Source organism: Sus scrofa, chromosome 3, assembly GCF_000003025.6.
Source record: "Sus scrofa isolate TJ Tabasco breed Duroc chromosome 3, Sscrofa11.1, whole genome shotgun sequence".
NCBI lineage: Eukaryota > Metazoa > Chordata > Mammalia > Artiodactyla > Suidae > Sus > Sus scrofa.
The window spans coordinates 17,178,611-17,201,801 of NC_010445.4; the positions used below are offsets into that span (position 1 = coordinate 17,178,611).

Here is a 23,191-nt window from a genome sequence, read left to right on the forward strand (position 1 = left end):
TGCAGTGTAGGTGGGTGGCTACAGCTCCGATTAGAACCCTAGACTGGGAACCTACATATGCCACCGGTGTGGTCCTAGAAAAGACCGAAAAAAAAAAAAAAGGTATAATACATCTGAATTATAGATACAGTTTAATTTCTTGGCTCACAGTCACTCATCTCAGCATTCAGATATTTGTACAGAAAATGCGCACTGGAATTTCATTCAGTATTAATTTTGATGACCTTAGGCTAAGTTGCCCCAATTAGGTTTTAATTTTTTATTCACAACACTTATGTTTAATCACAAAAATTAATTTTTGTGCATTGATCCATTTTTGTGATTTGGGGACATAATGCAACATGATATAATACAATGCTTTAATTTAAAAAATAGAACATGATAGCATTCATGAAAAATGCAAGTATGATGAAGGTAAGCAATAATGTACAAAGGAAAATTGTGTGTCAAAACAGCACTGTTGCCTGCATGTCATTGTCCAAGACTCATCTCCACAAAAGGCCTTAATTTTTTTTCCCTTCCCAAGATACACGGAAGTTCCTGGGTCAGGGATGGAACCCGTGCCACAGCAGTGACAGACAACACCAGGTCCTTAACCTGCTGAGCCACCAGGGAACTCCAAGGCCTTCATGTTAGACTTTTGATGAATCACTAGTAAACGTACATGCATGTGTTGTGTGTGTGTATAGTTGTTCATTGGTTGATGCAAACATTTAAAATACAGAATTATCAGCATGTTCTGGCATTTCTCATTTACTGTATTTGACGCCTCAAAATTGAAAGTGGTCTGCGAGAGACCCTGGAGCTGGCTGGGCAAAGGGGCATCAGGACAGCGCCCCTTTTGGCGGGGGGTGGGGTGGGGGTCACTCTTACCTCCCAGCCAGCAATATTGGAAGCCAAATGTACAAGTTCCAATGTGCAGGTGTTTCATGCCCACATCCGTGTGTGCAACAGGAGCCCAGATGCAGAGGGCAAACCTAGGAGCCCAGTATTCTACCAGAAATGGGGGTGACAGAGCGGCCCAGCCCATCTCGTGCTGTGCGTCCAGAGCCAGCCTCTGGAAATGGCATTGCATTCCTAACATCAAGCTAGAGGGGGCAGAAGTTACCCTGCGAGAAATGGGGGAGCCGCTGAAGACGGCTGAGGATGAGGCCCTTGTTCAGTCCTGTGCTGCGCAAAGACCACGGCGGCTGGTGGAGGAGGAGAGACTAGTGCCTGAGGCTATGGCGCATGTCCTTCTAGGTGGAAATTCCAAGTTAAGTCCTGGGGGGTGGGGTGGGGGGGCCACAGCTGGGCTCCTGTCCTGGAGTTTCCAGTTGGAGCCTTGATGAGACCAATGGCCCTTCCCAGGCAAGGTGCTTCGTGCAAACACACCGCATCCTCCCAAGAGAGAGCAGCCTGATGGTGGCCTCCCTCCGGGGGGAGCGCCTGCTCCCCATCAGGCTTGACTTGGGGGAGAGTAAGAGGCCAGGAATGCAGGTGCAAAGGCAAACAGGAGGGAGTTTCTTATTGGGCCACTTGGGGGTCTCCTGTCCCACTTGGTGGGACGGTCTGTCCATTTGCTCCTTCCATCATTTCCTTGTACTGACGTTTGAAGAAGCCAACCTGTTGGGGAGGCAGGAGGAGAAAATCAGGGTGTCCCGTGGAGGAGAGGAGAAGAGATGAGGGGAGGGGGAGCCATCACCCCTCCGGACCCCCTTCTGTGTTCCAGCACTGCCCTCGGAACTTCACAGAAATTGCAACATTCAGACTTTGCTGCAATTCTGTGAGCTGGGTAGAATCACCTTCAGAATGAGAAACCCAGACCCAGCAGAGACCAGGCACTTGCCAAAAGTCAGGCAAAGAGTCAGGGGAGGGGTCCACACCAAATCCAGGGCTGGGATGTTCTGTTCTAATCTGCCATCAAGGAAGCCTGTAGAGATGGAGTTCCCGTCGTGGCTCAGTGGTTAACAAATCTGACTAGGAACCATGAGGTTGCAGGTTTGACCCCTGGCTTCGCTCAGTGGGTTAAGGATTCGTCGTTGCCGTGAGCTGTGGTGTAGGTTGCAGACTTTGGCTCGGATCCTGCGTTGCTGTGGCTGTGGTGTAGGCCAGCAGCAATAGCTCTGATTAGACCCCTCGCCTTGGAACCTCCATATGCTTCGGGTGTGGCCCTAGAAAAGGCAAAAAGACCAAAAAAAAAAAAAAAAAAGGAAGCATGTAGAGAGGTGACGACGCGCGGAAAAGAAAGAGAGACAGATTAGAGGAGGCCAGAGAAACAGATAGGAAGCACAAACATGGGACAGCAGGGGACTGGTAATGTCACAGGTGGCAAGGGGTCTCTCACATGCAGTGACTCAGGAAGAAGGTATGTACCTGACTCCTTAGTGAGCTTCTTTTCACTTTTTAGGGCCGTACCTGTGGTGTATGTGTTCCCAGGCTAGGGGTCTAACTGGAGCTGCAGCTGCCGGCCTACAGCACAGCCACAGCAGGGCTGGATCCAGGCCACATCTCTGACCTATGCCGCGGCTCACAGCCCTCTTGGATCCTTACACCATGGAGGAGGTCGGAGATCGAACGCACACCCTCATGGGTACCAGTGAGGTTCATAACGCACTGAGCCACACCGGGACGGCTCACACGGCGCTCTTTCTTCCACTGTAGAAAGGGCGGGATCCAAGGCTGGCGGCGTCAGGCGTGGGGTGGAACACTCACCTTGTACAGCACGGCTGTGATGAGAACCAGCAGCAGCAGTCCTCCCACGGAGCTGCCCACGATCAGGGGGACGGGGTTATGGACCTCATACTCTTCCAGCACCATCTCCATCTGATGGGGGATCGGAAGCTCTCAGGCCTTTGCTGTCCCGGACCCCTCCCGGTTCCCCCAGCCTTTCACGCCCTCCCCTCCTCCTCGGCCCGGCTCCCAGGGGCGCCACACAGAGGCTCTCATGGGCTCAGGGACCTGCGTCCTGCCCAGGGACCTCCGCCCTTCCACTGTCCGGGCTCGCAAGCCCCCACCCCGCAGCCCAGATTTGGCAGCGGGAGCTCTCTCCCAGCCCGGCCGCTGCCCGTCACACGGTCACTACCTGGGCTCTCAAAAACGCCTCCTGTCCTGGAAGCTGGGAATACACGGATCTGTCAAAGGTGATTTCGGCCACGCTCACGACCAGCACCTTCTTCTGCGCCGTCTGCGGAAGAGAAGGGGGGGAGCGGAGAGCCGAGAGCGAGGCTGGAGAGGACGCGGGGTCAGAGGGAAGCCCGGCTGGAGGGGACCCAGGCACCACCTCGGGCCCCCCTGAGTCTGGGAAGGGGCTCTGCTGTTGGGCCCACGCACCTGGCTGATCCAGTCAAAGCTGAGGTTGCCCCTCAGGCTGAAGTCAAGTTCCTCCTGGACGCCGAAGGAGGGGACGTCACAGCGGAACCTCAGGCAGTCGGCCATGGAGCAGTTCTGGGGGTGGGAGAAGTCGCTTCAGGCCAGAGAAAGATGGGTTTGAAGGCAGGAGACAGCCTTCAACGGTCTGATTGGAGGGGAGCAGCTATATCTGCCCCCAAGCAGGCTGTTCAGCAGACATCCGTCTGATGCTGGAATTCTCCTGCGATGCAGCAAAGTTATGGATCTGGCTTTGTCACTGCAGCGGCTTGGGTCGCCACTTGGTGTGCATTAGACCCCTGGACTGGGAACTTCCACATGCTGCCAGGGCGACCAAAAAAATTAAAAAAAAAAAAAAAAACCTGGCAGTTCCCACTGTGACGCAGTGGGTTAAGAACCTGATTAGGATCCATGAGGATGCAGGTTCGATCCCTGGCCTCGCTCAGTGGGTTAAGGATCCAGTGGTGCCCCAAGCTGCAGTGTAGGTCCCAGACGGGGCTCGGAACCAGCGTGGCTGTGGCTGTGGCTGTGGTGTAGGCCGCAGCTGCAGCTCCGATTCGACCCCTGGCTGGGAACTTCCAGATGCTGCGGGTGTGGCCCTAAAAATAAGAGGAAGAAAATAAACATAGATAAATAAATGAAACAATAACGACAAGAAAGAAAGAGAGGGAGGAAGGCAGGGAGGAAAGAAGACAGTCATCTGATGTCATACAGATTTCGGAATTCAAGTCCTCTGAAGCTCGGCTTCCAGTTGGGAGACAGCGGGGGGGGGGCCCCTCACCAGCACAGGATTCTTCTTAAAGTGGGTCAGGACGTCGGACTCCGTGGCTGAGGTCCTCTCCGAAGAGCACTGAATGGACGGGTTCTAGGAAAAGTCCCAGGGAGAGAGCATCTTCTGAGTCATCAGGGCCTCGGGTCCGGGTGGAGGGCACGAGCGGGGAGCCGGACGCAGCCCTGGGTACCTGGGGGTGGAAGATCTCCACGTCTGTCCACACGGCCACCCGGTTCAGCTCCACGGGCACTGAGAAGGCGATGCTGACAGGCAGGTCCCTCTGTCCCAGGTTGTTCACCTGCCCAGAGGCCAGGGAGGGGCAAAGCTTGAGCCCCACAGCCCTCCTGAATCCCGCCCCGGCCCGTGCTTCTGAGTCACCCACTGGCACCTGCCTGGTATCTGTGCTGGGCCTGGCTCCTGCGCCCCTCCTCTGAGGCCGAGAAGTTGAGATACTTGGTGGATTGTTCGTGGCTGGGGAGAGAAGAGGCGAGGGTGGACAGGAAGGTCCCTGAGGGCCTCTTGGGGACGTTCTGGCTGGGAGCCCAACAGGACGGTGGCCAGTGGGCCCTCGGGGTGGTCTGGGGCGAGGTCTTGGGGGTAATGCGAGGGTCGGGGAGCGGGGCTGGGCTTCAAACTGGGTGCAAGGTACTGGCAGAGGAAACTGCCCAGGGGGCTGGGCAGGGGTGCAGTGAAAGGGACTGAGAACTATGCCACCAACTCAGGGCAGGGGCCAGGGTTGCCCCTCTCAGCACAGAGGATGCTGGATGGACATGTGGGATGCGACAGAGGCTTCCAGAGGCTCCAGCTGGTGTTGTTGGCAAGTGTCTAGGGACGCGCCCTGTGTGGTCTCTGCGGGGTCTCCCAGGGACCCTGCTCTCTGGTTTCCTGGCCTTTTTCTGGGCCTGGGGCTGGAGGTGTGGGGGCTCCTAACACAGGCTCTTCGCTGGGTCTCAGTGTAAAACCCCTCCTGAGGCGGCCCAGGCCCATCTGAGATGCCATGGCCACCAGCCTGGCCCCTCACTTCCACTCCACTCCTCGCACACCTGTCCTTTGCCTGCGCCGTCCAAACTCTAACCCCCACCCTCACTCTGCACTCTCACCCCTCGTCTACGGGGGCGGGGGCTCCCCGCAACACCCTAGCCTTGTCCCAGGGCCCCCCGAGGGTCCCCACCCACAGAATCACCACTGCCGAGCACAGCTGGGCTGTCGAGTCACACACACCTCGACGGCTGTGTCCTGCTTGTGGCCCCCGCAAGCAGATGTGATAACCCCAGAGCTCACAGCCACGAGCCAGCCCCCAGCCTGCCCCTGCCTGGGCCACCCAGAGCCCCTGCTGGCAGGTGTGAATGCAAGTGTGCAGCCCCGGGCAGGAGGAGGAGATCCAACGAGGCCCCTGGGCAGAACCAGCAGGGGAGGGGGCCCAGGCTAAGCCCCAGGGCCTGTGTCACGTCACCGAGTGCCTAGATCTCACAGAGGCAGCGGCTTCTGTCTGCTGAGGATTACACATGATAAGGCTCAATAAACCTTGGTGGACTGTCACATGTGTCCACACGGAGAGTGACCACAGCGCTGTGCCTGGAACACGCCAGAGGCTGGGAAGCTGTCTGCTAAGGAAGGGACCCGCTCAGGCCCTTGACTCCACTCCTTCAGGTCAAACAGCTCACCCGCCCCTCCTCGGGCAGCACTGAGGGGCGTTTCCTCTCACCCACCCAGCTTTTCCCTGGTACCAGCCTCTGCAGCCAGCAGGGCCTTTGCCCGTCCTTCCCCAGGGAGACGGGGAAGAGGAGGGGGCTTCCAAAGCCCCGCACGCTGTACACCTGCTCCTGCAGATGAGGACCTGTCCTGCCCAAATGCCAAGGGCTCAGGCCAAGGCCATGGACCCTTGACCATCTGGCTGGGGCCGCCCCCGACAGGGGGCTCTAGCGCCCCTGCCTCCTTGGGAAACTCACGCAGCCTCGGGTGCGGGACCCCAGGGACAGCCTTGCTGAGCTTCTGCCTCTCATCAGGCAGGGTACCCTGGCCCCCACCGAGGCTGTCAGAACCACAATTCAGGGGCCACAGCTTGTAGGTCTTAGGGAGTCCTGGACAGCCTCGGGGGCTTTTAAGGAAGGCTTCTGAGAGCTGTAGCCTCTCTTAAGTGTAGGCTGTCAGGACACCACCACCACCACCACCACCACCCTCTAGGTGCGATGGGCACGTGCTGCTGGCTGTATCACCTGCCAGTTGAAAGGGTGGCATAAACCTTAAACACGGCGCATGCTCAGCTGCTGCGGAGGGTGAGAATTCCCCGAGCCCCAGCGGAGTGACGGAGGGGACCCTCCGGGGGCCGTGTTGTGGCACCTGCTGATCACGGGGTAGACCGCATACTTCACCGGGAGCTCCAGCCGGAAGGTGGTCTTGCTGGTCCTGGGGGTGTTGTTCTCACTGGCAAAAGAGGAGGATGCCGGTGGGCAGGGGCCCCGGAGGAGGAGGCTGGGCGGGAGGGGGCGCAGGCCCAGGCCTGGCCCTGCTCACCTGCTCACATTGGCCGTGAGGAGCAGCCGGTCTCCCAGCTGGGCCTTGGGGTTGACATCAAAGGTGACCACGAAGGTGACCTGAGGAAGAGGAAGGACCAGGGGGAGGTGACCGGGAGAGGGGGCGTGAGACGGGGCGGGGGCAGGCGGGCAGGCGTGGCAGAAGCCAGGCTGACCTGGGCGCCCTCCCGGAAGATGAAGTGGTTGAGGCCACAGCGAGTGCTTCGGGGGCCCTGGCTCTGGGTGGGGGTGCTGTCACAGTTCACGAGCAGGGAGCGTGGCTGCCGCTGGTTCTAGGGACACACAGATGAGCAAAGGCAGGTGAGCATTTGTTCATGTTGCAAAGACACTCCGTCAAGTAGTGGCAGCTTCCTGGAATCTACCTTAAGGTTAGGGTTTTTTTTTAATATCCTTAAACACCATCTAGACAAAGTTTCTCCTAAGGAAGAAATCCCAGAGTTATTTGCATATTTCTCTCTTTTATTTATAGTTATTTTTTAGGGGTGGGGACAGGTACAAGTGTGGGATGCATAAGTTCAAGGGCCAGGGATCAAACGTCACAGCAGTGACCTCAGCTGCAGCTGTGACAAAGCTGGATCCCTAACCCACCGCGCCACCAAATAACTCCATTTATTGTTCTTTTTAGAAGGTTTCTACCATTTGATCCAGCAATCCCACTCCTGGGCATCTCCTCAGAGAAAACCACGACTCACAAAGACACATGGACTCTGATGTTCATTGCAGCACTTTTTGCAATAGCCAAGACACGGAAACAACCTAAATGCCCATTGACAGAGGAGTGGATCCAGAAGACGGGGTACATCTACACAATGGAATGTGACTCAGCCATTAAAAGGAACGAAATACTGGCATTTTTAGCAACATGGATGGACCTAGAAATTATCATGCTAAGTGAAGTCAGCCATACAATGAGACACCAACATCATATGCTCTCACTGACATGTGGAATCTGAAAAAAGGACAGAATGAACTTCTTGCAGAACAGATACTGACTTACAGACTTTGAAAAACTTATGGTTTCCAAGGAGACAGTTCGGGGGGTGGGGGGATGCACTGGGGTTGTGGGATGGAAATCCTACAAAATTGGATTGGGATGATCATTGTACAACTATAAATGTAATAAATTCATTGAGTAATTTAAAAAATAAATTAATTTTAAAAAATAAAAAATAAAAGGTTTCTATTATGAAAATTTTGAATATACTCAAAAGGAGAGAGACTCAGAGCTCCTGCTGTGGCTCAGTAGGTTAAGAACCTGACTAGTATCTGTGAAGATTTGGGTCTGATCTCTGGCCTCACTCAGTGGGTTAAGGATCTGGCATAGCCACAAACCTTGGTATAGGTCACAGATGTGGCTCAGATCTGGTGTTGCTGTGGTTGTGACGCAGGCTGGCAGCTTCAGCGCCAATGTGACCCCAGCCTGGGAACTTCCATATGCCTCAGATGGGCCCTAAAAAAAAAAAAAAAAAAAAAAAAAATCTGTTTCTTTGACTCTTCATGGGCCTGGTTCTTTTTAGAACAGGGATTGCCATGTGACTGCCTGGGACCAATTTTTATAAATAAAGTTTTATTGGAACACAGCCATGATCATTCATGTACACGTCATCCATGGCTGTTTTCACTCCATCAGCAGAGCTGAATAAATGTGAAGACACTGTATGGCGGACAAAGCTGAAATATTTACTATCTAGCCCTTTAGAGATAAGCTATGCCAAGCTCTGTTCTAGAGTAACCAATAAATTCAACTCCTTCTACAGAACAGTGTTTTAAAATATTCAAGGCTGAGATACGTTTTCTTTAAAAGAGGGATATCAATACAACATGGAATCCAGAGAAATGTAAGGCAGAGTCTCTGCTCTCCTCACATTAGCAGCCTCCTGGGACCCCATTCCTGATGGTGGGTTTAGAATGCCAAGCCCAGGGATGAACACAGAAAGAGCCGAGGCAAGCCCCAGCCAGCCCAACCACATCCATCCAACGACAGTCAGCCCAGCCCTCTTGGCCTGCAAAAGTCTGCTAAACAAGTGCAGCCCCAGAGGTCCCACTGTGGCACAGTGGGTTAAGAATCCAACTGCAGGGAGTTCCCGTTGTGGCACAGCAGAAACAAATCCGATTAGCATCCATGAGGATGCAGGTTTGATCTCTGGCCTCGCTCAGTGGGTTAAGGATCCCGCATTGTCGTGAACTATGGTGTAGGTCAAAGAAGCAGCTCGGATCCAGCGTTGCTGTGACTGTGGCGTAGGCTGGCAGCTGTAGCTCCAATTCAACCCCTAGCCTGGGAACTTCCATAGGCTGCAGTACAGCCCTAGAAATGGCAAAAAGACAAAAAAAAAAAAAAAAAAAAAAAAAAAAAGTCTAACTGAAGGAACTCAGGTCACTGTGAAGGTACGGGTTTGATCCCCAGCCCTGGGCCGTGGGTTAAAGGATCTGGTGCTGCCACAGCTGCGACCTATGCTGCAGCTGCAGCTCAGATTCAGTCCTTGGCCCTGGAACTTCCATATGCAGCTGGTGCAGCCGTAAAATTAAAAACAAAAACAAAACCAAAAAACCAGTGAGGGCCCCACTTGAGCCTTGAACCTAGCCCACAGGAGTCTGCTGATCCCCAGCCACCAGCCACTCCAGAGGGGACAATACCTGGGCCTCTGTCACACGTCGGTAAGACAACCCTGGCGGGTAGAAGAAGGTGATTGTGGTTCCATAGGAGTCCTCGCCATCATTCCGCACTGTCACTTCCAAGTCCAGCTCAAGGTTACTCCCCACTACCAGGGTCTTCAAGCTGGGCATTGGGGTGGAGGGTGGGAGATGACGGAGGTTAGAAATGGTGTGGGGACGAAACACCGAGTGGGAGGCGAGGGAGAGATGGGGACAGAATGTCTGGGTCCTGAGCACCGGGCGGAGATGCTAGGGACAGCCAGGAGCAGGAGCTCTGGGTTCCAAAAAGGGGGCTGGAGGACCAGGGCAGGTCTAAGGGGCTGGATGCTCACCCCGAGACCCCAAAGGTGATGCTCAGGTCGTCCTGGCAGACGTGGTCAGCGCCACAGTTCTTCTCGAAGGGGAGCTGAGAGGGAAGGCCAAGCAGGGTTGGAACGCACCCCCGCCACCCCGTTCGGAAAAGCCAAGCCCAGGACTCACCAAGGCCGTGAAGTATCTCTCGGCGTCCACTGCCAGCATGGGCTGGAGCTTTCCGAAGCCAGGGATGGGCTTGCCCACCAGGGAGTAGTTGAGACGCAGGACGACAGGGGCCATCGAGTCCTCCACGCAGGCCTGAGGCACAGATGTTGGAGGGAGCAGCTGGCTAAGAAACGCAACCACTCGCTGTGTCCCATCTTCTCATTCACAAAATGGGGTAACAACCGTCCCGAGCTGCCCCGATCAACGCTCTGTGCCAGGATTCCTCCTGCAGGATCTGCGCTGTGGTCGCCCTTCGTCCTGAACTCCTTCCCCCCGCCTCCCCCCGGGCTCACTCCCTCTGCTCGGCGTCTTCCCAAACTTCATCTGTTCCCGGAGGCCTCCCGACACCCTCTCTGTTCTCACCCCGGCTTTATCTCGCTTCATACCCTTCACCACCACCTGACATCTATTATTTAAGAGCTTGATTGTTTTTGCCTTATTTTTCATTATTATTATTAGTTTTAGGGCCGCACCCTGCGGTATAGAGAAGTTCCCAGGCTAGGGGTCGAATTGGAGCTACAGCTGCTGGTCTAATGCCACGGCCACAGCAACGCCGGATCCGAGCTGCTTCTGCAAGTTGCACCGCAGCTCACAGCAATGCCAGGTCCTTAACCCACTGAGCAAGGCCAGGGATCCGACCCGCGTCCTCATGAATGCTTGGCAAGCTCTTAACCCACTGAGCCACAAGGGGAACTCCAATTGTTTTGGATCGTCCCCTGAGCTCCCCATGGACACAACTGTTTTGTCCCCTGCTGGCTCCCTGGCACCAAGAAGGGGGCTTCTCTGAGAGCAGCAGAACCCCAGCCCACTGCCCCATGGCTCTCTGATGCAGGTGTCCTCTTTTCCCTGAAATCCAGTGTCATAGCCTCTGGCAGGTGCAGCCAACCTCATCCACCGTCCCCTCACGCACGGGCTCACGGGCTGGCCTTCTGCCTGCCACGTGCTGGGCCTGCGCCACGAGGACCAGAACACCCCTGTGCTCTCCCTGCCCAGCCCGCTGCCAGCCTCAGAATCGCCTCCATCCCCAGGCCCGAGGCCCCCCCTCACCGGAAGGAGCAACCTCACAGTCTCGCAGTGCTCTGACAGCCCCAGGACTTGAACACGAGTCAGATTCCGAGTTTTTGTCTCCTTGAAGACGGCACGAGGACTCAGGCGGCCAGGGTCGAGGGTCAGGTCAAAGGTCACAGAGCTCTGGAGGTCACCTGGAGGGGGACGCAGGGGATGGGAAAGGCTGAGAGAGGGAGGAGCTCCCCGGTGGGCAAGGGATGAGGCAGGAGGAGATGGGCGGCCCGGGCTTGGGGACTCCCAGGGTCAGGCTGTCCTGGGAGGGGTGAGGGGTGGGGGAAGCAACTCACCCAGACGGGTCTTAGGACTTTCATAAATCTGGAGGCAGACAGTGGCATTCCCCAGATCCTGGACGGAGCTCGTGTGCCACGGACACTCAAACAGCGACCTGGTGATCTCTTTGGGTAGGATGCGGATGTTTGCCCAAACCCTGAGCACGGGTCTGCTCCTGCAGGCAGAATGCTGAGCTGGGGACGGCCCTTGGTCCTGGGAGGACAACCCGCGACGGAGGAAGGGAGGCTGGTGCCCTAGGCAGACCTGGGGCCCCCCCGGGCAGTGTCTGGGAAGGCTGTTGTCACCTGAGCAGCAGTGCATGCCCCTGGGCCCCCACGGCCAAGTCCACCAGTCCATCCATGGTGAGGTCCTGGCCCCCACTCAGCGAACGGCCGAAATACTGGAGCCTGGGGGAGAGCTGGGAGCCTGCGACCCGCTGGCCACAGAGGGAGAGGCAAGTTAGATTTGGGGGCGGGGGTGAGAAAAACAGAAGCCACAAGGTGAACAGGGAGGTGGGGATGTGGGAGACAGAAGGAAGGAGTGAGTAGTAAAAAGATGACTCCGAGAGGGACCCACACGTGGGTGGCAGCCGCAGCTTGGATCCCGCATTGCTGTGGCTGTGGCACAGACCAGTGGCTGCAGCTCCGATTGGACCCCTAGCCTGGGAATCTCCATATGCCGGGAGTGCAGCCCTAAAAAACAAAACACAAACCAACAGAAAAGACGCACCTTCAAAGAGGAGGCGGGGGCGGGAAAACGGTGACTAGAGACAAGAGACGATTTCTAGGACACAAATGAAGAAGGGCAGACGGACAGACTGGCCTGTTTCCTCATCCACTCTGCTAGGTAGTCTCAGTTCCAATGCTGGCTCCTCCACTTAAGCGCCATGAGGCCAGAGGCCAGGTGTCAGTCTTTCGGTGCCCCAATTTCCTCATCCCCCTCTTCCCGGAGCATTAAATGAATTACTTCACAGAGGGTTTTTTGGTTTGTTTGTTTTTTGTCTTCTTGCCGTTTCTAGGGCCGCTCCTGCGGCATATGGAGGTTCCCAGGCTAGGGGTCGAATTGGAGCTGTAGCCACTGGCCTACACCAGAGCCACAGCAATGCAGGATCTGAGCTGCACCTTCAACCTATACCACAGCTCACAGCAATCTTGGATCCTTAACCCACTAAGCAAGGCCAGGGATCGAACCCGTAACCTCATGGTTCCTAGTCAGATTGGTTAACCACTGAGCCATGACGGGAATTCCTTAGTAGGGTTCTAAGAACAGCACTTGGCATAAGGAATGAGCAGCAGGGCTGGAAGGACCCTCAGAGCTTATCCAGCCCCACCTCCCACTGCCTACAGAGCAGACAATGCCAAGGCCACACAACCTTTAAGAGGCAGGCCCCAGACCTTGAAATCAGACCCTCTGATCCTACGTCCAAGGCCCTCCTTTTGCTCCTGTAGCCACCCTGTCTCTTCAGAAGACAAAGGGAGACCAGTTCGGGATGGGGAGTGGCTGCATCTGTAGGCAGCAGATTCTTTTTTTTTTTCTTTGCTTTTTAGGGCTGCACCCATGGCATATGGAGGTTCCCAGGCTAGGGGTCAAATCAGAGCTACAGCTGCCGGCCTACACCAGAGCCACAGCCACGCCAGTTCCGAGCTGCGTCTGCGACCTACACCACAGCTTACGGAAACACCGGAACCTTAACCCATTGAGAGAGACCAGGGATCAAACCCACAGCCTCATGGTTCCCAGTCAGATTCGTTTCCACTGCGCCACGATAGGAACTCCCTGTTTATTTTTTAAAGTGGAGCTTCCTTAATTTTTGCCAGGGGATGCTGCCCTCACTTCTCAGGGAATCCTGCCCCATGAGGGGCTCCTGCCTATGGGCATTTGGCAGGATTACTGATGGCAGGAGAATAAAGTCAGGGCATCCAGGGAGTGAAGGGGTGAGTGGACGGGCAGACTGAGGCCACCAGAACTAAACCAACTGGCATCAGGGAGGGTCCAAGACATGGAGCACTGGGTTAGAGTCAGGAGATCGAAACCTCTCTCATCATCGTTCCTGATGCACTATACACCCTGGAATGTCTCTTATCTTCCCCACACCCTAGATTTCATCTTTAAAATGGCTTTTTTTGGTCTTTTTTAGGGTGCATATGCAAGTTCCCAGGCTAGGGGTCGAATCAGAGCTGGAGCTGCCGGCCTACGCCAGAGCCACAGCAATGTGGGATCCAAGCCGCGTCCATGACCTACACCACAGCATACGGCAACGCCAGATCCTTAACCCACTGAGCGAAGCCAGGGATCGAACCTGCAACCTCATGGTTCCTAGTCGGATTCATTAACCACTGAGCTATGACGGGAACTCCTAAAATGGCTTTGTTAATGCCTGGCCTATGTACCTTGTAAAACTGCTGGGGGATTAAAAGGCTTCAATGGAGAGCTTACTCAAGTATCAGGTCCCCATACAAAGCAGGGAACATAGCAGGTAATGTTACCATTTCTCAAATTCCACAGATTTTCTTACTGACTACAAGGTGCCCAGGGCCGGATGAAAGAGGTAGGATGAAGAAAAGGATGATTTTCCAGGTGACAGACAGAGAGAAGCCAGAAAGAGGTTGTGACAGGGACGGGGACAGGGACCAGGCCTCACCTGGCTGTGGGAGGGGCTGATGCTCAGCTCCGAGGTTCCGTGAAACAGGTAGACAGCACCCCGGTTGTCCTGCTCCCCCGGTGCTCCAATGGCCACGTCCGTCAGTCTGTCCCCATTCACATCCCCCAGTGCTGTCAGGGCTGCCCCAAAGCGGCTCCAGGGGTGGCCTTGCTCCCCTCGGAGGATGACCCGGCACTGCCACTTAGCCCTCTGCAGGACGAAACCAGGGTCAGGCCCCAAGCCAGGCAACGCCCCCCCACACCCAGACCCCACCCAGCCCGGGCTCAGCAGCCACTCACCCCCTGGGGCAAGGGACACACGGACACCTGGCCCCCCCGGGTCTGCTCATAGTAATGGGGGGCCCCGATGAGGACCAGGTCGGAGCTGCCATCTCTGTTCACGTCCACGGAGCAGAGGGAGGCCCCAAAGTAGGAGCCGACCTGGAGGGCGGAGCCTGCAGTCACCCCACCTGCCCCCCCCCCGAGAGGCGCCCCCTTCTGGGCTGGGTCCCGCCTCTCCCCAGACACCAGCACCTCCCCCACGGGCCCCACGCCCCCTTCATCTCCTCGCCCTCTGCCCCTGGAGACCCTCCTCCACACCCGACCTGGGTCCCTGCGACTGCAGCCTTCGGCTTCCACTGTCTGGACACCTGGGTGAAGATGACCGCCTTCCCGGTGTGCTGATGGCGCGGGGCCCCCAGGACCAGGCTCTGTACCCCTTTCCAGATGACCAGCTCTGCCGAGTAACCTGGGGGGGCCAGGCCTCAGCACGGAGGCTTCCCCCGACCCCAGCCCCTGCCCGTCCCCCAGCCGCAGCCTGGCCTCACCCAGGTACGAGTCCCTCATGTCCACGTTCTCCCGAGACATGTTGATGAAGGCGGGGCTCCTATGTTCGGGGTACAGGAAGGCACCTCCAGACCAGCTGAAGCTCCCCACAGCCCCCAGAACCGGTCCGTCCTGGGAGGAAAGGATTCCAGGGCTGAGCAGGTGGGAAGAAGAAGACAGCCTATTCCAAAGCAACACCTGCTCTCGACTCCACCATTCCCCGTCTTTCATCTTTTTTTTTTTTTTTTTTTGGCCACACCTGCGGCATATGGAGGTTCCCAGGCTAGGGGTCTAATTGGAGCTACAGCTGCTGGCCTACACCCCAGCCACAGCAACGCTGGATCCCCAACCCACTGATCGGGCCAAGGATCAAACCTGCATCCTTTATGGATACTAGTCAGATTCGTTAACCACTGAACCACAATGGGAACTCCTAAAAAAATATTTAAAGTATAGCCGATCTACTACATTCTTTTTTTAAAAAAAACACACTATAGTCTTTATTATCTTCATTTTACTTTATTTATTTTCTTTTTAGGGCCACACTAGTGGCATATGGAAGCTCCAAGGCTAGGGGTCGAATGGGAGCTGTAGCTGCTGGCCTACGCCACAGCCGCAGCCACACCAGATCTGAGCCCTGTCTTCAACCTGCACCACAGCTCACAGCAACACTGAGCAAAGCCAGGGATTGAACCCGCATTCTCATGGATACTAGCTGGGTTCTTCATCTGCTGAGCCACCACGGGAACGCCCTACATTCTTTTTTATAATCTTTCCCAATATGGCTTATCCCCTGATACTGAATATGGTTCCCCATGCTGGACACTAGGGCCTTGCTGCTTATTTGTTCTCTGTGTAATAGTTTGCATCGACTAACCCCAAACTCCCAACCCATCCCTTTCCCACCCACCTTGGCAACCACGAGTCTGTTCTCTATGTCTGTCTGTGTCTGTTTTCCCGTGGGCCATAGTTTAGATTCCACATACAAGTGATATCACATTGATATCCTCTCTTGCCTTCCCTCCCACGCCTCCCTCCCCTACGTCAGTGGCCTGAAAGGGGCCCTACTCACAGGCATGAACACAGCACTGAAGCCCTCCTGGGACATCTCCAACTCGAAGGAGCTACTGCTGATCGTCTGAGTCCCTGGGGAAAGGCATGACACCTAGGTTCCCCGGGGAAAGACAGGCTTTGTCCAGTCCAAGAAGGAACTCGGTTTTAAGAGGATCTGATGTTGGAAACGAATACCCAAAGGGAAGGGTTCGTGTCCATGACATGGGGGTCCAGGGTCTAGAAGGAGAAGCATTTACAGGTAAGAGTGAATGAAGTGAGTCGTGCCATCGTTGTCTTACCCTCAATGGCAAAGATCTTCTCTTTCAGTTGGTTTTGAACATCTCTCAAAGCATCAAAGTTGTCCACTTTAAATATATGCGAGGGCTTCGATGCAATGTCCTTTAATTCTTCCAAGGATTTTGGATGTTGAAAAGCGGATCCCACCTGCCCCCAACAAAGATGAACTCAGTGAAAATAATCATAGCTCTAATATGCCTGCTGGATGCTGGCATACACCAATAACCCTGAAAAGTTAATACTATTACACCGAGTGTACAGGCAAGAAAAATGAGGCTCAGACAGCAACAAGGGGTTTATGGAAGAGGATCAGGGTCGCCCAGGCTGGAACAGAGTTTTCATCCAGAAGGGAGTTAGGAGCTGAGAAGGCTGGGGTTTCCATCCTTGAAAGGGAAGTCGCCTTAAGAGGATGTGAGGATAGGAAGCCGTGGAAGCCCACCCACCCATCCTACCCCAATTGCATAGCGGATGATGCCAGCGGCCTCAGCCTGGGGGATGACATCCTTGTAACCCAAGGGGTCGCCTGTTTTCTGCCCGTCCGTGATGACGATGAGGATTTTGGAGGCATCTTTTCGGGCTCCCTTTGCAGCAATGAACAGTTCCCTTCTGTCAGGGAAGATGAGCATCCAGAAACCGGTGAACCGAGCCGCGGCTGGCCCCCGACGTCTTTATGAGCACGAGATGCCCCTTCCTTTGGGAGGGCCGCGTCCCACCCAGAGGCCCCGGGCCTGGGAGGACCACAGGCTGAATTCCAGTTGCCCATCTCTCCCTTTCTCTTGGAGACGGACGAGGCCCGAGGGCCGAGCCAGAGGCTTTAGGGGGAGGACCTGGGAGCAGTCAGGACTCACGTGACCTTCCTGATGGCTGAGGCCGTGTGCGTGTACCCTCCTAGCTGCTGTATAGAACTCAGTAGTCTTAGGGGGTTTGAGCTGGCTGCAAAGGCTCTGAAAGTGAAGTGCTCCTTGAACTTGCTGGAGAACTGCACCAGGGCGAACTGGGAGAAACACGGCAGGGCTGCGGCCGGGCCAAGACGCCGGAATGCCGAAGCTCCGCCCACAAGCCTCAGGGGCGGGGCGGGGCGGGGCGGGGCTGTGCACGCGCCTTCCTTCCCCTGAGGGCACACCTGGGCGTTGGAAGTCCGGAACTGCGAAATCACAGCCCTCACGAAGTTTAGCATTTTGGTAAAATCTTCGTAATCGATGCTGCCTGAGCCGTCGATCAGGAAGGCGATGTCCTGCTCCTGCCTTGGGCACTCTGGGGAAGGAAGTGCATCAGTTCCCCAGGGGGACACTTCCAAAGCCCAGGCTGAGCCAGGAGTGCCCACCCTCCCAGGGGCTGTCCTAACAGCTGCCTAGAACAGGGCCCCTCGGGCTCCTAAAAGTCTCTGAAGAGGCCACGTCTGTGATTTAGCTGCTCACACCTGGTTGATTTAAAAAAAAAAAAAAAAGTGACAAGTCCTCCAATCCAGGTGGTGAGAAGCTGGGAGCCCCTCCATCTTCCTCTGTCCTTGCTGCCCGGGGCCCTACCCTATCTTCTTCCCCAATATTCCTGCCATCCAGCAATAAAAGGACCCTGCTCCAGCCCCTGGGCCAGGTCTGCCCTCGTTGGTCAGTGCAAAGCTGTTTTTGTTTTTTGGTATTTTGGGTTTTTTTGTTTGTTTGTTTGTTTTGCTTTTTAGAGCCTCACCCATGGCATATGGAAATTTCCAGGCCAGGGATCCAAACAGAGCTGCACCTGCCGGCCTATGCCACAGCCACCAGGAGGATCCAAGCCCCGACTGCAACCTACACCACAACTCGGGGCAACGCTGGGTCCTTAACCCAATGAGCAAGGCCAGGGATCAACCCGGCATCCTCATGGATACTTGTCAGATTCATTTCCACTGCGCCACAAAGGGAACTCCCCAAACTGTACTTTTGTTAAATATTTTTACTGCCACTCCTGGCAACGGCCACACACTGATCCTATGCTGTTCTCAGCTTCATTCTGGGCCCCACTCTCTTCCTGGGCGAGTGCAGAATCTGTCCTCAGAAGAAGCAGCTCTCCAGGCTCTCAGAAATTCCTCTCCAGCTCCCAGCTTCCCCTTTCTGCCCCAGAGGCTTCCCACAGAGAGAGGGGAGTCCTGGGTGTCCTGATGGGAGCCCAGGTGTCTGTGGGTGAATATAGAGCCTAGGAGGTGCTGGATGTCATTCGGGACCCTGGGTGTCAGTCTCCCCAAGGGCCTGAGTGTGAATGTGAAACAAGAGAGGGCTCTGGGTCTGCCCTGGGCAGGGTCTGAAAAACTCACTATTCTACCTTTTTGTCTCCCATCTGAGTGAGCACCAGGGAAGCAGGGCGCTGTGCCTCAACCTACACACACACACACACACACACACACACACGTACACCCTCACACATATATGCACATGTATACTCATATACACATCTGCATACACACACACATACCCATATACACACATATATTCGTTCACACACATGTATATACATGACTCAGACTGTCCACGCCCTTCTCGCCTTCTCCCAGCCTGCTTCACAAACCAGTTGGTTATACCACAGGATGCACTGGGTGAAAATAAGTGCCCTTCTCTTTAAAAATTATAAAGTAGCTGGCATTAACTGTGCCCTCACACATAGAAGGCATTGTGCCAAACCCTGGCCATGGATCATCGTGTGTTAATCTCAGAGATGGGTGTGTTTTATCCCCATCAGACAGATGAAGAAACTGAGGCTCAGCGAAGGAAAGGCCATGGGAAAGGTCCTGCGCCGGGACAATGATGGAGCAGGTGTAAAAGCTGGCGGTGACCCTTCCAGTCCATCCGGTCAGCTTTTCTTTTTTTCTGGGTCCCTCTTTTTTTATTCCCTTTGGTCAGAGTGTCTCTTTTCCCCACTGCCCTACCCCAGTCGGAAGTGTGGAGGTTTCCTCAAAGGACTCAGGGGCCCCAAACACTCACCCTGCAGGGCAGCTGGGATCCTCTGGGCCTGCTGAGACTGGGAGACGAGCAGGAAGCAGAACCCGGTCAGGTGCATGTTCTCCTGGCATGCATGCTGCACGGTGGGGCCACAGGCCTGGCGGTGGAGGGGCCTGATGGGAGGAGTCGCCCCTGCTTCTGTCCCACCCTCCTGTCCCAGCGCCTCCAGGTCCCCATCCCCTCTCTCAGGATGTTCCCGTGACCCAGGGCAACTCACCAGCAGCTGAAAGGGCTTGGTGGTGGCCGCCATGGACAGGCCCAGGGACATGTTCACAGCCTCTGGGGGTACTGAGGGGACAGGTAGGTTCATGGTCACCCGTAGGAAGAGGTGGCTGTAAGATCTGGGCAGGGGCCACCTCAACTCTGGGAGATTAGTTCTCATGGGTAAAGGGGGCTTGTAGATGTTTTTTTTTTTTTTTTTTTTTTTTTCCCTTGGCCACACCTGCAGCCTGTGAAGTTCCCAGGCCAGGGACCGAACTTTCACCATGGCAGTGACCACACCAGATCCTTAGCCCACTAGGCCAATAGGGAACTCCAAGAGCTTTCAGATCTTGATGGAGCTAAAGGGGTGCAAGAGTGTGGTGGGTGGGACAGTTTGAGGGGGTCAGGAAACCAGTCAGAGGGTGAGGGTCTGCAGACCAAGCTGAAGCTGAGAAATGGGTCCCCTGTGCTCCCCACAGGCTCCCAGCCAGGGGCAGTGACTCACCCTGCAGGTGGATGGCCTCACATAGGCTCGTACTATAGTCACACCGGTAGAGACCACCTGTTTGGTTGGCAGCCCTTACCTCCTGGGGGGCGCCAACCACCAGCCTGGCAGGGGGAGAAGACAAGAACACAGCAGCTAAGAGTGTGGGCACTGGAGCCAGACTGCCCCTTGGCAAGTTTGTGTCCCCTGTCTGAGCCTCAGTTTCCTCATCTGTAAAGTGGAGATTAATAACAATTCTTTTTTAATTTTTGCTTCCCTTTTTTTTTTTTTTTTTTTTTTTTTAAAAAGGGCTGCACCCACGGCATATGGAAGTTCCCACTCTAGGGGTTGAATCTGAGCTGTTGCCAGCCACAGCAACGCTGGATCTGAGCCCTGTCTGCGACCTACACCACCGTTCATAGCCATGCAGGATCCTTAACCCACTGAGTGAGGCCAGGGATCGAACCCGTGTCCTCATGGGTATGAGTCGGGTTCGTAACCTGCAGAGACATGATGGGAACTCCCAATGACAATTTAAGTTCTGCATGGGCGAGATGTTTGTCATCTTTATTCCCAGGTGTGTGCCTGGCTCCTGAGACGTAGTAATAGATGCTCAATAAACATATGTTGAATGGTTGATCCCCACCTTGTAAATTTGTTGCGAGGACTAAATCAGTGCCCACACAGATGATCCTATTTACAGAGCAGAAACAGACTCACAGGCATGGAGAGCAGACCTGTGGTTGCCAAGGGGGAGGAGTAGGAGGAGGGAGTGGGATGGACGTGGAGTTTGGAGTTAATAGATGCAAACTATTACGTATAGAATGGATAAGCCATGAAGTCCTGCTACACAGTGCAGGGAACTCTATCCCATCACCTGTTTCTAAATTTTTTTATTATAGCTGGTTTACAGTGTTCTGTTCATTTCTGCTGTACAGCAAAGTGGCCCAGTGATACACATAGATATACACGTTGTTTTTCTCGTATTATCTTCCATCGTGTTCCGCCACACGTGATTGGCGAGAGTTCCCTGTGCGGGACACCAGGACCTCATTGCCTGTCTCCTCCAAATGCAATAGTTTGCATCTGCTAACTCCAGACTCCCAGTCCATCCCACTCCCTCCCCGCCCTTAGCAACCACAAGTCTGTTCTCCATGTCCATGAGCCAATCATTTGCGATAGAACATGATGGAAAGGAACGGTAGTATGAGTACAGTGCCCCAGAAATACACAAAGTCAGCTGTGGTTGTCAAGATGGTGCAATGGCCTTTCTTTGGTCCAGCTCATCAGAGCCCTGGGGGAACTGCCACCGGCAGACCGAGGAGAGTTTGTACATAAGGAGAGGGATGAGCTGAGAGACAGACCCTGGGCAGGGGAGGAGCTGAGAGCCAAAGGCCAGACACCACTCAGTCCTCACCAGTTGGCATACTGGACCACGCTGTGTCCAAACCCAGCACTGTCCACACGGAAAATTGTCGGCTGGTCTGTGTCCAAGTTGAAGCAGAGAGAGGAAGCTAGCGCTGGAGAGGAGGGCGAGAGGACAAGCTTCGGAGAAGAGTCTTCCTCCTGCTCCATTCCCCCCCAGTCCCCAGCCACCCCCATCTCCCACCAGCTCTCCCCTCCAGGCACAACACCCCACCATCTCCTGGTCTTCCAGACCCTCAGGCTCAAGCTTGCCAGCCCTGCTTCTCTCCCTCCCTTAATCCAGAGATAGCTCTTCACCAACCAGCCTTTCAGCAGGTTTCAGTTCTCCATTTCCACAGAGCAACAGCCAAGCTCCAAAGACACTCCTTCCCCACCCCTACACCTGGGCTCCTATGAGAAGGACTCCAGGAAAACTTGGGGCCAAAGGGATGCTGTGGATGGGTTGACTTATTCTGCCTGCTTGAGAAACCTCTGGATTGTGCCGGCACCTAGCCTCTCTTCCAGCATCTTTGAACACCCCCCAAATAGATTCCTCAGTATCTTCTCAACCTCCTTGAACTTCAGATCCCAACCCGAGATAACTCAAGATCCCTCCCTTAATTGCTGAGTGCAAAACGCGTGTCCTCAGCCCTCTCTCTCTCTGCACCCCCATCCCCTCCTCCCCCTTCATGGAGATCCCCGGCTTACCCAGCACCAGGAGGAGGCCGATCCTGGTTCCCATCATGATTGGAAGGTCAGATGTGGGCATCAGGGTGCCTGAGCCACCAGGAGAAGAGCTGGACCAAGGTACCAAGGAAGCAAGTGAGTAGAGAGGGGGTCAGGAGGCTTGAGGCAGGGAGGGAAGTTGCCTGCATGACTCAGAGGTAGAGGGCGGAGAATACAAGCAAGCCAAGCGGAGAAGGGGGCCCGGCAGCCCACACATGCTGCACCCAGGAGTCTCTCTAACCAGCTCTCTTGCTCTAAGGCGGTTTCTCTTGTCTCACCATAAACTCGGGCAGATGCAAATCTCCTACCCTGCGCCCCCTCTCCCAGGCTCCCTCATCCTACCGGTGAAAGCTTCCCCTTGACCTCGAAACTTCGGTTAACCTGGGGAGGGGAAGGGGCAGATGCTGGGGGCCGGGCGGGGGGGTGGGGGTGTCAGAACCCTAATGGAGACCCCTCCCCCACCTCGGACCCTGGACCCATGGTGTTTTGCTTGTGTGTTCATCATTTAAGCAATAAGCCTCATTTGGGGCTGATTATGCAAGCCTTCTGTTGGCAGAGGGAGAAAAGACAAACCACAGGGCCCCAGCCCTAGGGTCAGCGGGGAAGGCAAATAGGTAACCAGTAAGCCATTGCTGTGAGAGGAGAGGGTACCTGACCCAGGTTGGAAGGGTGTGGATTTCCACGAAGCCGTCTTGGCAAGCAGTGGCCCTTGATCTGCGTCTTGAAGGCAACCCGCTCTAGGGGAGCCTGTTTCGGAAGGGGTAGCCGAACCGGGAAGAGGCTTGAGACAGGAGGGCAGGGCGTCTTAGGAAACCAGCCATAGGAACAGAGAGCCGGAAGCGGGAAGTGGTGAAAGATGAGGTCAGTTTGGGAGGAGAGCAACCAGCAGCGGGCCTCGGGGCCTGGAAAGCCCCCTGAAGATCTAGTCATCTTCTCTTGAGCACAGAGGGAAGCAGAGGAGCAAATGCAGAAGAGCAACTGAGATCAGCAAACATACTTGTCAGAAAGCTCATTCCTTGTGCCACAGCAGGAACGCCCCAATGAAAAAGAGTTTAGGCTGGAATTCCCACTGTAGCACAGCGGTAACAAACCCGACTAGGACCCATGAGGAGGAGGGTTCGATCGCTGGCCTTGCTCAGTGGGTTGAGGATCCGGCGTTGCCATGAGCTGTGGTGTAGGTCGCAGACGTGGCTCGGATCTTGCGTGGCTGTGGCTGTGCTGTAGGCTGGCAGCTACAGCTCCAATTCGACCCCTAGCCTGGAAACCTCCCTATGCCAAGGGTGTGGCCCTAAAAAGCCAAAAAAAAAAAAAAAAAAAAAAAATTGAGTTCTTTCAATTTCTCTATGCCTGAGTTTCCTCTTCTGCAAAGTGGGGGTGATACAAACACACACCTCCTATTGCTGCTGGGAAGGTTGCTAGAAAGAGGGAC

General features: G+C 55.0%; 1 long non-coding RNA gene across 5 annotated transcripts; it reads right to left on the minus strand.

Annotated features, from left to right (window-relative positions):
* On the minus strand, window positions 115–22,778 carry ITGAX. 5 transcript variants are annotated; one of them, XR_002342353.1, is made up of 32 exons: window positions 22,414–22,682; window positions 22,071–22,143; window positions 21,745–21,833; window positions 21,050–21,152; window positions 19,654–19,757; window positions 19,165–19,235; window positions 18,930–19,044; window positions 17,102–17,232; window positions 16,827–16,972; window positions 16,431–16,584; window positions 15,981–16,125; window positions 15,701–15,774; window positions 14,631–14,760; window positions 14,409–14,551; window positions 14,104–14,244; window positions 13,805–14,014; window positions 11,469–11,599; window positions 11,181–11,338; window positions 10,873–11,027; window positions 9,787–9,918; window positions 9,639–9,712; window positions 9,289–9,430; window positions 6,810–6,926; window positions 6,635–6,714; window positions 6,461–6,544; window positions 4,513–4,591; window positions 4,311–4,418; window positions 4,130–4,213; window positions 3,313–3,426; window positions 3,065–3,166; window positions 2,695–2,805; window positions 115–1,605 (listed from the first exon to the last, which is right to left on the minus strand). It is a non-coding gene; the product is annotated as an integrin subunit alpha X (long non-coding RNA). The 5 variants fall into 5 exon arrangements; XR_002342355.1 differs by lacking the exons at window positions 22,071–22,143; window positions 22,414–22,682 and adding an exon at window positions 22,760–22,778; XR_002342356.1 differs by lacking the exon at window positions 22,071–22,143.